Raw genomic sequence first — 13,534 nt, 5'->3', positions numbered from 1 at the left:
TGACTTAGAAATTTAGCATCAAAATGTAGCACCTGTATATAAAATTAGTAATTATATCACTTGATGCAATGTTTGGGGAAAAAATGGTCAATTAAAGCAATATGAATTCAACAGGATCCTCTGCAGGCAGCAGCATCATGCAATTCTGACTTCACAATGACATGAAATTGTAAATGACAACTGCTAAATCAGGAAGCAGCAAGCCCAGGCCAAGTTTAAATTTAGTAACACTGCTAGTTTACTGAAAATAACCTTCTCTATAACAGATACTCTGAATTTCAGGTAGCTGACTACTTGTTTTTCTATCCTATTCAGAGATAATCAGGTACCCAGAGGCCTCAGAATTGTCTTCCCTTCTCAATGCTGTTTCTGGTGTCCACTGAACGAGTCTCCTTGTCCAACCTTGAAGCAGTCGGAAGTTAAACAGAATCCACTTCATATATTCTTCTTGAAAATCTCCATCGTATATGTTCAGAACTTTCTGAACAAGCATAAGGATTTGAAGGTAAGTGAAGTTTGGAAGTAACTGGATTTTTGCATAACTCTTAACTACATCAAAAGTGAATATTTAATATATTTTAACAAAATATACAAAAGTAGCCCTGGCCAGTTTGGCTCAGTGGTTGGAGCGTTAGCCTGCGGACCAGAGAGTCCTGGGTTCGGTTCCCACCAGGGGCACATACCAAAAAAAAAAGAAAAAAAAATATACAAAAGTGAAAGCAGTTATTGACTATAAGAAAATAGCTAGCTATGTAAGTTCCACAACAAAAGAGGGACATAAAATACAAAGTTTAAAAGTTGTATGTCATTTAAATGTATGTACAAGCAAGGCACACTGGTGATCTTGATATCTGATCATTGGTTTTTCGTAAAATAGTGTCACATACTATTTTAATCCTCAAATTTAAATGTGCATAAGAATCACATGGAGGTAGGGGGAGGCCCTTAAAATGCTGATTCCTGGGTGTATTTCACAGAGAGATTCACTAGGTCTGGGATGTGGCCCAGCAATCTGCATTTTTACAGTTACTCACCCCACGTGATCCTGATGAAGGTGGGTCTGGAGCTTTTGCAAAACAATGAACCATATTAAATGGGGTTTTATGTTGTTTCCTGCAGTCACAAGAATAAATAAGAAAGAGTGGTTTTAGCACAGAGGTGCTAAATTAGTGCTTTCTTTTTGACCTCCTCAATTTGAATTCTTAATTCTCTTTGATATTCCCTTTAAAGGTTCAGTGTGATGAGCTCATTCCCAGGTGTCCCTATTTCTCTTTCAGAGTGACCATCCTGTCACTGCTCTCTTAGCTGTTTCTCTCTTCTGTGTGAAGTAATTTATGCAAATGTTTATGGTTATTGATCTAATTCTAAGAAATAACTACACAATGAAAATAATGAGTTCTTACCAGGGTTGGCTAGGCATTTCTACATTTTTTAGTGTTTTTTTCCTCTTCATTTTGAAAACTCAGCCTTAGACTTTAAAAGGACAGATCTGCTTAATACATAGTCAGTTACTCTTTTCTTTGCAAATAAAAACAAACCATTATTATATGAAATGATTAAGGGTCTTTTTGAAGAAAAAGATAAAATATATGAACAAACAAAATGGCAATGAATACATATATACATATCTATCAACAATGGAATCTACAAACAAAATGAACAGGCAGAACAGAAACATTCTCATAGATACAGAGAACATTTTGTTGGTTGCCAGATGGGAGGGGGGTTGGGGGAATGGGTGAAAAAGGTGAAGGGATTAAGAAGTACAAATTCATTGCTAGACTGACAAACCTCAAAGAGAAAGGGGTTGGGGGGTGGGAAGAAATAAACCAAAGAACTTGTATGCATAACCAATGGACACAGACAATAGTGTGGGAAAAGGTGGGAGGGGGCTGGAGGGGGAAGGAGGGGGTCAATGGGGGGAAAATGAGGAACATCTGTAATACATTCAACAATAAAGATTTTTTAAAAAACATAAATTATGTGATATATTTATAACAGATTATGTGAACATTTATTATCAGATTTTTGTATTTCTGTCTTCTATATCTCATTTAGCAACTTCATTTTTATTGTGTGCAATATTAAGTTTTTAAAATGTTCGCTTTTTTTTTTTTTTTATCCTCACCCGAGGATATTTTTCCATTTTTTGTACAGATAGAGTGGGAGGGAGAGGGAGGAAGGGAGAGAGAGAGAGGAACATCGATGTGAAGGGACACATCGAGTGGCTGCCACCCGCACAACCAACCAGGGCCGGGGACAAACTGCAACCGAAGTACATGCCCTTAGCGGGAACCGAACCCGGGTCTCTCCGGACAGCAGGCCGACGCTCTAACCGCTGAGCCAAACTGGCCAGGGCAAAATGTTCGCTTTTTTAATTTGCATGAAAGAATTGATTAGTAGCACAACATATTAAGACCTTAAATTGTGATGATTCCTTACAAGTACATATGATGTGATTTTTACAGTAAAGAGTGAAGTTTTTAATTAAAGCCCTTTCATGAGTTTCTGGCTTGTAGACATGTTCTCTCTCTCTGTCACTCTGTGTGTGCGCTTGTTCATACTGTATAAAAATTTTTGTCCATAAAATATCAAAAGGTAAAAATAAACCCTTAACCAAAAAGAAGTATATTCTTATAGTGCCAGTGAGCCACATATATTAGTTCTCAGTCTTACACAAAGAAATATAGTCATATGTATAAAATAAGGCAGCACTTTGTCAAGTAATCAAAATTAGAGATTTATGGAATCGGATTGACTATGATTATACATTTCACATGCATTTGTTGTCAGACTTGATCTTAATAGTAAGCTTGCCATACCTGATGATAAACCCTAAAATATGTAGTCATAAAGTCAAATAAGGTCATACAGTCCTCCAGTATGTAGTCCACAATTTTATATTCAATAAAATTTCCAAGTTAGATTTAAATTAGTATAAATCTGTATTATTTTAATTTGAGAAAAACATAGAAACTGCTGTTTTGCTCTCCCCCCCCCCTTTTTTTTTTTTTTTGGCTTTTTCTTTTTTTCAGTCATTAGTAGATCATCTTCCACATCATTAATTGAGAACCGAAAACAGAAAATTTAGGTTTATTTCAGGCTGGGTTAACTTTATCTGGAAATCTGATATTGAGAGGGAAATAGAGCTAAAAGTAAGGTACAGTTTTTGAAAAGTGGAGCCATCTGGGACCCAGTAGGGAGAAAGATTTAAATATGCAAGAACCTCTGGGGAGTATTAGTGTTATTATGAAAGAGTATAATAATGATATTTGTGAAGTATCCTAAAAGATTAAAATGTGTTTATTATTCTCAATTTAAGAAGTTGGGAAGTCATTAAAGTTTATGTAACAAAGGTATAATCACTGACATGGGGAAATGCTCACAATATATTGTAAATAAAAACAAGTTATAAACCATAGTAGGATGTGGTCCCATGTTTATTTAAAAAGCTAGAGAAGCATAGGAAGAAAAACTGCAATAATATACACCAAAATACTATTAATGATTATGCTCAATTGATGAAATTATGGTTGATTTTTATTAATTACCGTTCAGGGTTTGTAAAACTTTTTCTAAAGTATGTATTATTAATGTAATTTTAACATTTTTTGTTGTTGTTAATCCTCATCCAAGGATATTATTTCCATGGATTTTTTTTTTTTTTTAGAGATAGTAGAAGGGGCTGGGGGAGAGAGAGAGAAACAAACATCAGTGTGAGAGACACGTTGATTGGTTGCCTCCCACAGGATCCCTGACTAGGGACCAGCCGTCGAACCTGCAACTGAGGTATGTGCCCTAGACTGGTAATCGAACCCAAGACCACTCCCCTGCTCCATTCAAGGACCAACACTCTAACCACTGAGTATGTCAGCCAGGGCTAATTTTAACAAATTTTTAGGGACTTGAAAATATTCAGTGATCTGGTTAATTCACTTTTATAGAACTATTAGTTAGTTGTGCTAATGGTTTGTTTATAGTTTCAAATTATAATGAGTAATTCCTTAGGAATAGTCTTCATTTCTTGTATCATATAATGTGCTTTCAAGACTTTTCTAACTAAAACAGTTTGCTCCATTTGGAGGATAATTTTGTATGTTTGCTTACATTCGTGTTAATATGTCTTTGTTCTTTAAATTTGCAGTGCACATACGGTTACTCTCACCATTATTACTACCAGCTGCGGTTGGCCTATGATTTTGTTCATTCTGTCTGAATCCAAAGTAATTAGCTCTTTAGTTTAATGACAATATTTGTTAATGGGTGTTTAGGGCCAAATTCTGCAGTTAGAGAGTGGGTGGTGTATTTGAAGATAGAATCTGGCCCTTATGTTTTAAGCATAAGCTGTGTAATTTGATTTCAAGAGGCTGGTTTGGGCAGTTTGGAATAGGAAAACTAACTGTGCATTTATCTGGAGTTTCCCAGTTTCAAGAAACACAAAATAACAGTAACAATTTATGTAAATGAACAGCAAACCCACTGAAAGTTCTCTGATACAGCTATCCTGCATGTATCATTCCCTACAGAGCTGGAATGAGAAACGGAATGATAATTATCAAGCAGATATTAGGTGAACTCTTTCATGTGACAGGGCATACAGTCAGTCCTTTCAGAGCACTGCATTTTTTCCAGCTTTAATGAGATGTAATGGACATATAACTTTGTATATGTTTACGGTTTACAATGTGATGATTTGATACATGTATATATTACAAAATTGATACCTCAGTAAGGTCAGTTAATACATTCATCATATAATTAGGAGAGTAGAACTTAAATGTTCTCATCGCATGTACAAACACAAGCACACACATGCACAAAATGATCATTGTATTTTTTAAGGACTCAGTGCAGTGAAGTGGAAAGAATTCTTGCCTGGGGATCACTGGGTTCAAGTTCAGACTTAGCTATTAGTGGCATGACCTTGAGGAGATCTTAACACCATCAGAGTGGGCCCTTACAGCTCTGTATAACTCTAACTTGCTTTACATGAGTACTTTGAGGAGGGTGTAAGGAGGGCAAGGAAGATAACAGTGGTATGAGCTAACTGAATAAACAAATTAATTCTACTGAAAGATACTTGGGAGATATTGTCACCTTAAGAACTTTCCTTCAATGACTTGTTTCTTTTATCCTAGAGAAGAGAAATATTCACTGGGTTTTATATAGAAGAGACTATAGGATGCTCTATTAGAAATTTTCAAGGAGAAAAATTTTGGCAAAACTTAAAAAAAAAAAAAGCTGCCTAGTAAAAGTTGAGATATCCAACAATGACTAAGGAGATCATGAACTCACCATCATTATAGGAAAGAAAGTGGGTACCAGGCATTTTATAACCAGCCAAACTTCCTTTCAAAGTATAAAAGCTCAAGGCAAATATTCCAAACCTAGAGGAACCCAGGAAATGGTGTTATCATGAGCTCTTATTGAGGCAGCTATTAGGGGACAGACTCCATCAAACCAGTGAGCATTTAACTGTAAACTAAATCTAAAATACAAGGTAGATCAGAGTGACAGAATAGAGCATAAAAGTATAATTTACTGGAGTACTAATGCAGCCAACAAAAAGTAGGAAGTTGGTACATATACTAAATTAGCTGACTGCTTTATTCTCAATGTCTAGGAACCAGTCGATATGATTTAAAGCTGCTAAATCAAACCATAAAAGTCTAAGCATATTTGAGGGTAGAAAACAAAGATACTAAGAAAGGTCACAATCCTGCCTAATATTAGGTGGCAAAGAATCAAAGGAGAAAGAGGAAAACATATGCTATCACTTATAATAAGGAAATAATAAATATTCTAAAAGATATAAAAGCTCAAGGTTATTATATGAAGTTACAAACATCATATATAGGTTATTATATGAACTTACAATTTATAAATTAGATGAAAATGTGCACCCTCTTAAATATTCTTCAATAGCTATGTATATATATTAAGCAAGGCAATCAACCATATAATGACAGACTTTTCAAAATTTTTAACAGAAAACTTAAAATAGTATGATAAAATATCTCTCATATCTTTCATATTGGTAAATATAAATAAATCTATTTTTTTTTTTAAAAGAAAATACTTTCAGGTTGGATCACAGTGCAGAACCAAATTCTAAGCTGTTTGCAAGGGTGCAGCCAAAGCAGAGTTATTTGAAAACTTGAAAATGAAAGGGTAAGCACAGGTGTACTAGGCAAATGCAACCAAAGGAAATTAGGACTTATAGTAGCCCCACTTATCTGTAAAACACCCAGTAGATATGCTGCAAAACACCCAGTAGATGCCTGAGACCACGGAAGGTACCCTCTCGATAGTATGCTTCTTCCTATACATATATACTTATGATTCAGTCTAATTTATAAATGAGGCAGGGTAAGATATTAATAGCAATAATTAATAATAAAATAGAACAATAACAACAATATACTGTAATAGAGTTTTATGACTGCGCTTTTCCCTCCTCTCTGATAAGTGAGATCGATACTAAGTGACTGATGGGCGAGTTGCAAATACAATGTGAATATGCTGGGCAAAGGATGATCCAGGTCTTGGGCAGGACTGCTCAATATTTTATCACACTACTCAGGACTGGGCACAATTTAAAACATATGAATTGTTTATTTCTTAAATTTTCTGTCTAGCCCTGGCCGGTTTGGCTCAGCGGTTAGAGCGTCGGCCTGCGGTCCGGAGAGACCCGGGTTCGGTTCCCGCTAAGGGCACGTACCTCGGTTGCAGTTTGTCCCCGGCCCTGGTTGGTCGTGCGGGTGGCAGCCACTCGATGTGTCCCTTCACGTCGATGTTTCTCTCTCTCTCTCCCTTCCTCTCTCTCCCTCCCACTCTATCTGTACAAAAAATGGAAAAATATCCTCGGGTGAGGATAAAAAAAAAATTTTAAAAAAAATTTTCTGTCTAATTATTAGACTCTAAGATTTTTGGCCCAAGGTTGGCTGCAGGTAACTGAAACTGAAGAAAGTAAAACTATGGATAAAGGGGGCTACTGTGGAATCTTACTGTCATAAAAGATGAAAATTAGATCCAAAAAGCATTAACTAAGACAAGAGAAACTTTAGAGTGAATGCTTGATGGGTATAATACATAATGAAGGTACACAATCATGAATAAATAGTATCTTTAAGAACTACCCTAGGTGTTTGTTGAGCAAATAAACTTAACTTCTAATAACATCCCAGGAAATACCAATAGTCCATATTTTAGTTGCTGAACTAAGTATTTTTTAAAAATCATCTTCAAGGTTATAAAGCGAAACACGTTGAAATTTATTTTCAAAAGAAAACTATTCCTATTTTAAAGATAATTAAAACTACCTATTAACCAAATACTAAGTACTTGATTAATGACAGTTTTTTAATCAACAACAAAAAAGGGGGGGTCAAGTTTTTCTCTTATGAAAAGAAAACAGCTACACTAGGACTGTAAGTATATGCATTATTCAAACTTATTCAAAGTACAGCAGAATGTTAGGATTTGCCCCACCTAACAGGTATTCTACTCATAATTTGTGTTAGATGGTAGGATTTGAATACTTCCTTTAACATTTCCCATATCCACAAATTTAATGCAGAGTACGTACTGAATAAAACACACTTATTAAAACCTATAATATTCATATAAGCATTAGCAGCTTTTAATCTCCCCACAGATAACATTATGCCTCTAAGCCAATGACATACTAAAACTCAGCAACATCTATGCGTGTGTATACTTATTTCATTTTAGAATTAAAAGTTTCCAAACAGCTTAAAGATTACACATATCAAATGAGCCTATCTATATAAAATCATATGCATGTATCTTGTGCCAATATCCTGAAAAAGCTGTCTGGAAAGATGCTCAGAGGACTTTACCTTCTTTCGCTAAACTTTTATATATTGTAATTAATGAGTGAGTATGTAATTTTTTTTTTAAAACAACAAAGCTATTTGAGTTATTTTAGGAAATAACTCTTGTGAATCCTCAACAGTAATGGGATTGATTAATTATAATTCATCCCACCTCACTCAAAAACAAACTGCATCACACATCACATCCCAACAGGTATTCCTAGCCGCAGGATATAATTTCAGAGTTTTTGCAGTCAAGAGGTTTCTGCTGAGCAAAAATTCTCGTTTAATTTAGAAATGCAGATTATAATAATCTTCCTTCCCTCCTCGCAGCAGGGCTCCTGCCTTCATTTTGCAGAGTCCCATGTTCAGTACGAAACAACTAGGTAACTTCAGTTCCAGGTTATCACATCCTTCCAACATCTAGTCCCGTTAACTCATGCAAAGCTGCTTAGCTCCCCAAGGGAAACGGAACCGATTTGAAGGGCTTCTCTAATGTAATACCTACTTACAATAAATGCAGAGTGGTTTATGATGGCAAACTTTGCAGAGCACGGAAAACTATGAGGGAGGAAGCCTATTTTTTCTGACCTAAAATTGTGAAGTGTTAAGTATGCCTGCATGTGATGCTCCTATTAAAATAAAGGGATAAAAATATTCAGAAATTAAAATTTAATACATTGGACTTTATGATATATTATTTCAGCAAAAAAAAGAATCTAAAGGAAGTTATTTATGCTTTATAGTAGCATTTTTTCCTAGATAGCACAGTTTTTCCGATTTACATAAATTTTCTCCATTTTAATTTCTTTCTTTGCTAGGCCTCAACCATTTGGGCCAAAATTTGCCTACTTTGTTTGAAAAAGTAAAGATGGTTCAAATATCCTTTCTGTCTGTTGATATTAGAATAATTATATCTGTATAAATGCAAGGTAAGTTATGTAAACCACACATTAGTATAGTGTAGGTCATTAAGATACTGATCTTATCCTTTGAATAAAATAATTCTAAATAGTAGTTCCATGAAGTTGGTTAAAATTGAATACGTAAAGTCAGAGCTAATATTTTACAGCCATATACTGTTCTGTCTTACTCAGGTAATTCACATGACTCCCTCATTAGCTGCTCTTGTTTCATGTACAAAGGCACCACGCCATGACAACCATGTTTTTATTGTGCCAAACTGAATGATTGATTTTTATAATAGAGGAAGTAAATGTCTCAACAAGCCCGATATGAACTTTATAAAGTATACTGGCTTGATGTTTGTTTTTTATGCATAGAATCGTGATTTCAGCTGAGAATCAGACCTACACCCAGATACATTATAATCCACTGCAAACATTTCCTTATTTATTCAACGTGGATTTGGCTATTAACTACTAAGGGTCAGGCTAGGCTGTTCAAGGATTTAAGATGAATCAGTGAACAAAATATGGCATTCTTTAGAGATATGCAGACAACAAATAATAATCACAACAAGTGAATTATGTAGTATCATAGGGTAAGAAAGAAAGAAAATCTAGATTAAAGGTAAGACAAGGAGGGAATCATATGACATGATACAGAGGGTAGGACCACATCTGGTGCTGTTTGTACCAGCTCTTCAGGCAGATTTCTTTTTGTTTTGTTATTTTTTGTTTTTTTTATCCTCATCCGAGGACATTTTTTCATTTTTCGTTCAGATAGAGTGGGAGGGAGAGAGAAACATTGACGTGAAAGGGACACATCAAGTGGCTGCCTCCCGCATGACCCAACCAGGGGCCAGGGACAAACTGCAACCGAGGTACATGCCCTTAGCGGGAACCGAACCCCTTAGCGGGAACCGAACCTGGGTCTCTCCGGACCGCAGGCCGACGCTCTAACCGCTGAGCCAAACCGGCCAGGGCAAGGCAGATGTTTTGTTTTGGTTTTTATATTTAGCCTGGTTGTTTGAAAATCAGAATATATGGATCAGACTTGAAGAGTAAAGTCATTATTTGATGACTATTGCACAGATTTTCTCTTTTTACTGATAAGTTTCCATACGTTGACATTCATACCTCAGTTACTAATTTAATTGCCCAAATTAAAGCAATCCACTGGAAGTGTTTACTAACTTTTAGCTTTGGAATTCTATGCCTGGCTTTGTTAGATATGTTCTAATCAACAACTGCTCTCCAAGTAATGCTGTGGAATTTCCAAAGAGGTCAACTGATGAAGAATAAAAATTATATCAAATGTAAATTTCTTTATGTTTTTCCTAATGGTTTATAATTTATGGAGTAATGTTAAATTATTATAGTATCACTATAACTATATCTTTGACAGTGATATTAAGCAATGTCAAATTAGTTTAAAAAGACCCAAATTTCCCATAAGAATTAACTTTAGAATTAACCTGGATTTTGAAAATATCTAGTTATGGACCCTTTAGATAATATTCTTACTTCATTCTCAGAAAAAATGAGGACTGAACTCTAAATTTGAATATATATTCTTAAAAATAACCTACTGTCATACACGAGAATAGTTCAAAATGGATAAAAGACTTAAATGTAACTCATGAATCCATAAAAATTCTAGAAGAAAATGCAGGCAACAAAATCTCAGACATCATACATAGCAGAATTTTCACTAATACAACGCCTAAGGCAAGAGAAACAAAGGAAAAAATGAACACATGGGACTACATTAAACTAAAAAGCTTCTGCACAGCAAAAGAAATAACCATCAAAACAGAAAGGTATCCCACTATATGGGAGACCATAATCGCCAATGATGCATCAGATAAGGGGTTAATTTCCAAAATATATAGAGTGCTTATATAACTCAACAAAAAGAAGACAAAGAACCCAATTATAAAATAGGCAGAGGACCTAAATAGACACCTCTCCAAAAAGGATATACAAATGGCCAAGAGACATATGAAGAAATGCTCAATGTCACTAATCATCAGAGAGACGCAAATTAAAATAATTATGAGTTATCACCTCATACCTGTCAGAATGGCCGCCATCAACAAATCATCAAACAACAAGTGTTGGCGAGGGTGTGGAGAAAAGGGGACTCTAGTACACTGCTGGTGGGAATGCAGACTGGTGCAGCCACTATGGAAAACACTATGGTGTTACCTCAAAAAGTTAAAAATTGAACTGCCATTTGACCCAGTGATCCCACTTCTAGGAATATATCCTAAGAAGCTTGAAACACCAATCAGAAAGAATATATGTACTCCTATGTTCATAACAGCACTATTTACAATAGCTAAGATCTGGAAATAACCCAAGTGTCCATCAGTAGATGAGTGGATAAAAAAGCTGTGGTACATGTACAGAATGGGATACTACGCAGCTGTAAGAAAAAAAGATCTCTTATCCTTTGAGATGGCATGGAAGGACCTGGAGAATATTATGCTAAGCGAAACAAGCCAAGCAGAGAAAGACAAATATCACATGATCTCACTTATTTGTGGAATATAATGAACTAAACAAACTGCTGAACAAAATTAACCCAGAGACATACAGGTGGGGTACAGACTGACAAGCCTCAGAGGAAGGGGTGCTGGGGAAGAGAGATAAACCATAGAACTTACATGCATGACCAAAGAACATAGAGAACAAAGCAGGGGATGGGGCGAGGGGGGAAGGAGAGGAGGTTGTCAATAAGGGAAAAATGAGAAACATCGGTAACAAAAACAAATTCATAAATAAAACATAATAATAATAAAATAATAATAATCTATTGTCATTTCTAATTTAGTTCATTTTGTATTGCCACTTTGAGAATTATTTTCATGTTAATAATCATGTATATCCCTAACTACCAGTGATACAGAATTGTAGCCTGTTTGAGAGAGAACTGATCCCCAAAATTCTAATCCAACTGCCTTTATTTTACAAGTGTAAAGACTGAATCCCAAAGAGAGTAATTTGTGCAGGTTAGATGGTGTGTGCAGGTCCAGGAAGCCAGTTAATAGTAAAACTAGGACAGGAACTCATTCTTTAAAATCCCAATCCATGTTTTGGGTACATCACTCTACCTGAGATTTTCCATTACTCATAATTAAAATAATGTGGTTTTTTTGTTTTGTTTTTAATTAAGGAGAGCTGAACATACTTTTGTATTGCACAAAGCAATCTGATTTGTGAGTGTGCCTAAACTACCAGAATGATCACTTCATTGATAACTTCTTTAGAACTACCAGAAATGACTTAAAAAAAAATCAGAAGAATCTTTTGAGATTTTTTTCTTTGAAAAATAAATTATTTATGAAGCCAGAAAATACTGACCTATTACTCAGTATAGTTAGCAAAAATAAAATGTACTGTATTATTTTTTCAATGAACTGTGGAAGGAAAAATTATAAATAGTAAAGTGCTGAGTTTAGAAAATAGCGTAAGTAACATCTGGGCCCTGGGTTCCTCAGTGTCCCTAGGAATTGGTAGAGTCACGTGAGAACTCTCTGAATCCTAACAAGGCAAAATTATGCAACTCACTGGAAAATAATTTCAGCAGATTTAATAGGGCAGAGAGGCAATATATTCCAAACACAAAAGTATAAAAGACTATCTGCTAAGCCTAGGGAGCTTTATATGCAAAAAATGAGACAATTAAAGCAATATCAATTAATTTTCTAAGATAGTTTTTAATTTAAGCATTGTAATACATCCTAAAATATTGCACATTTGATTCTTGTAAATGGATTTTAAATTTGCCTGAAATGAAGGATAGATCCATAGTTTTATATAATGATAAAATTGAGGTTTCTCATTGCACAGAATAGAATTTTCATGTGTATTTTTGGGAAAATCATATATTAAACCAGTATAATTTAAATTTTAAGTAAATTAAAAAATATATATGTATATATAGGTATATGTCTCTAAATGATTGATGAGTATTATTATGGAAAACACCTGTAAATACCCAGGGTCCAGAAGATTTAATGAGTACTGTGTGAACTTATCAAGATTTTGATGATTTTGGCTGATAGTGAACAAAGTAAGAACATGAATAATTCACTAGTTTCTACTTCTGTTACTGTAAACATGTAAATCCTGTAAGACTAGGAAGCAGTAAACTGGATCTTCTGTTTCAATATCCATAACACAATTCAATTAAAGTCTTCTATGATCAATGAAGCTTATTGAAAATTATATTTTAAAACTATATCTGGGCCCTAGCCGCTTTGGCGAGGTGGTTAGAGCGTCGGCCTGCAGTCCAGAGAGACCTGGGTTAGGTTCCCGCTAAGGGCACGTACCTCGGTTGCAGTTTGTCCCCGGCCCTGGTTGGGTCGTGCGGGTGGCAGCCACTCGATGTGTCCCTTTCACATCGATGTTTCTCTCTCTCTCTTTTCCTCTCTCTCCCTCCTGCTCTAGCTGATCAAAAAATGGAAAAATGTCCTCGGGTGAGGATAAAAAAAAATAAAAAAAACTATATCTGGTTCTTAGTAATGTGATGGCTAATTATTAGCATCCTAACATACACTTTAGACTAATGTTTTATTATTTTTAACAATAATTTTTAAAATGAGATGTTTTAAAAAATATAAAGCTAATAATTTTAGATTGCCAATGGGGAAAACACTGAAAATAACTAATTTATGCTTATTTTTGATTGATTGAATTCATTCCATCTGAAGCCCTTAGTGACGCCCTTGGAAATGTCTATCCCCTTTCTCTTCTCCCTGCACCCATGAATATTTATGTGATTTA

At 35.0% G+C, this 13,534-nt stretch overlaps 1 protein-coding gene across 2 annotated transcripts in view; it reads left to right on the top strand.

The window, feature by feature from the left end:
• The first annotated feature begins 336 nt into the window (after positions 1-336).
• Positions 337-13,534, top strand: part of HS3ST5 (heparan sulfate-glucosamine 3-sulfotransferase 5) — a 155,551-nt gene continuing 142,353 nt past the window's right edge. For both annotated transcript variants that reach the window (XM_036248742.1, XM_036248741.1), the window contains exon 1: positions 337-505. The gene's annotated coding sequence lies outside the window, so the exon portion shown is untranslated. The remainder of the gene's footprint in view (positions 506-13,534) is intronic.

The sequence above is a fragment of the Molossus molossus genome, unplaced genomic scaffold (genome assembly GCF_014108415.1).
Source record: "Molossus molossus isolate mMolMol1 unplaced genomic scaffold, mMolMol1.p scaffold_m16_p_8, whole genome shotgun sequence".
NCBI classification, from domain to species: domain Eukaryota; kingdom Metazoa; phylum Chordata; class Mammalia; order Chiroptera; family Molossidae; genus Molossus; species Molossus molossus.
The sequence above is the reverse complement of the archived record's forward strand: the minus strand, read 5'-3'. Positions and strand labels throughout refer to the sequence as shown.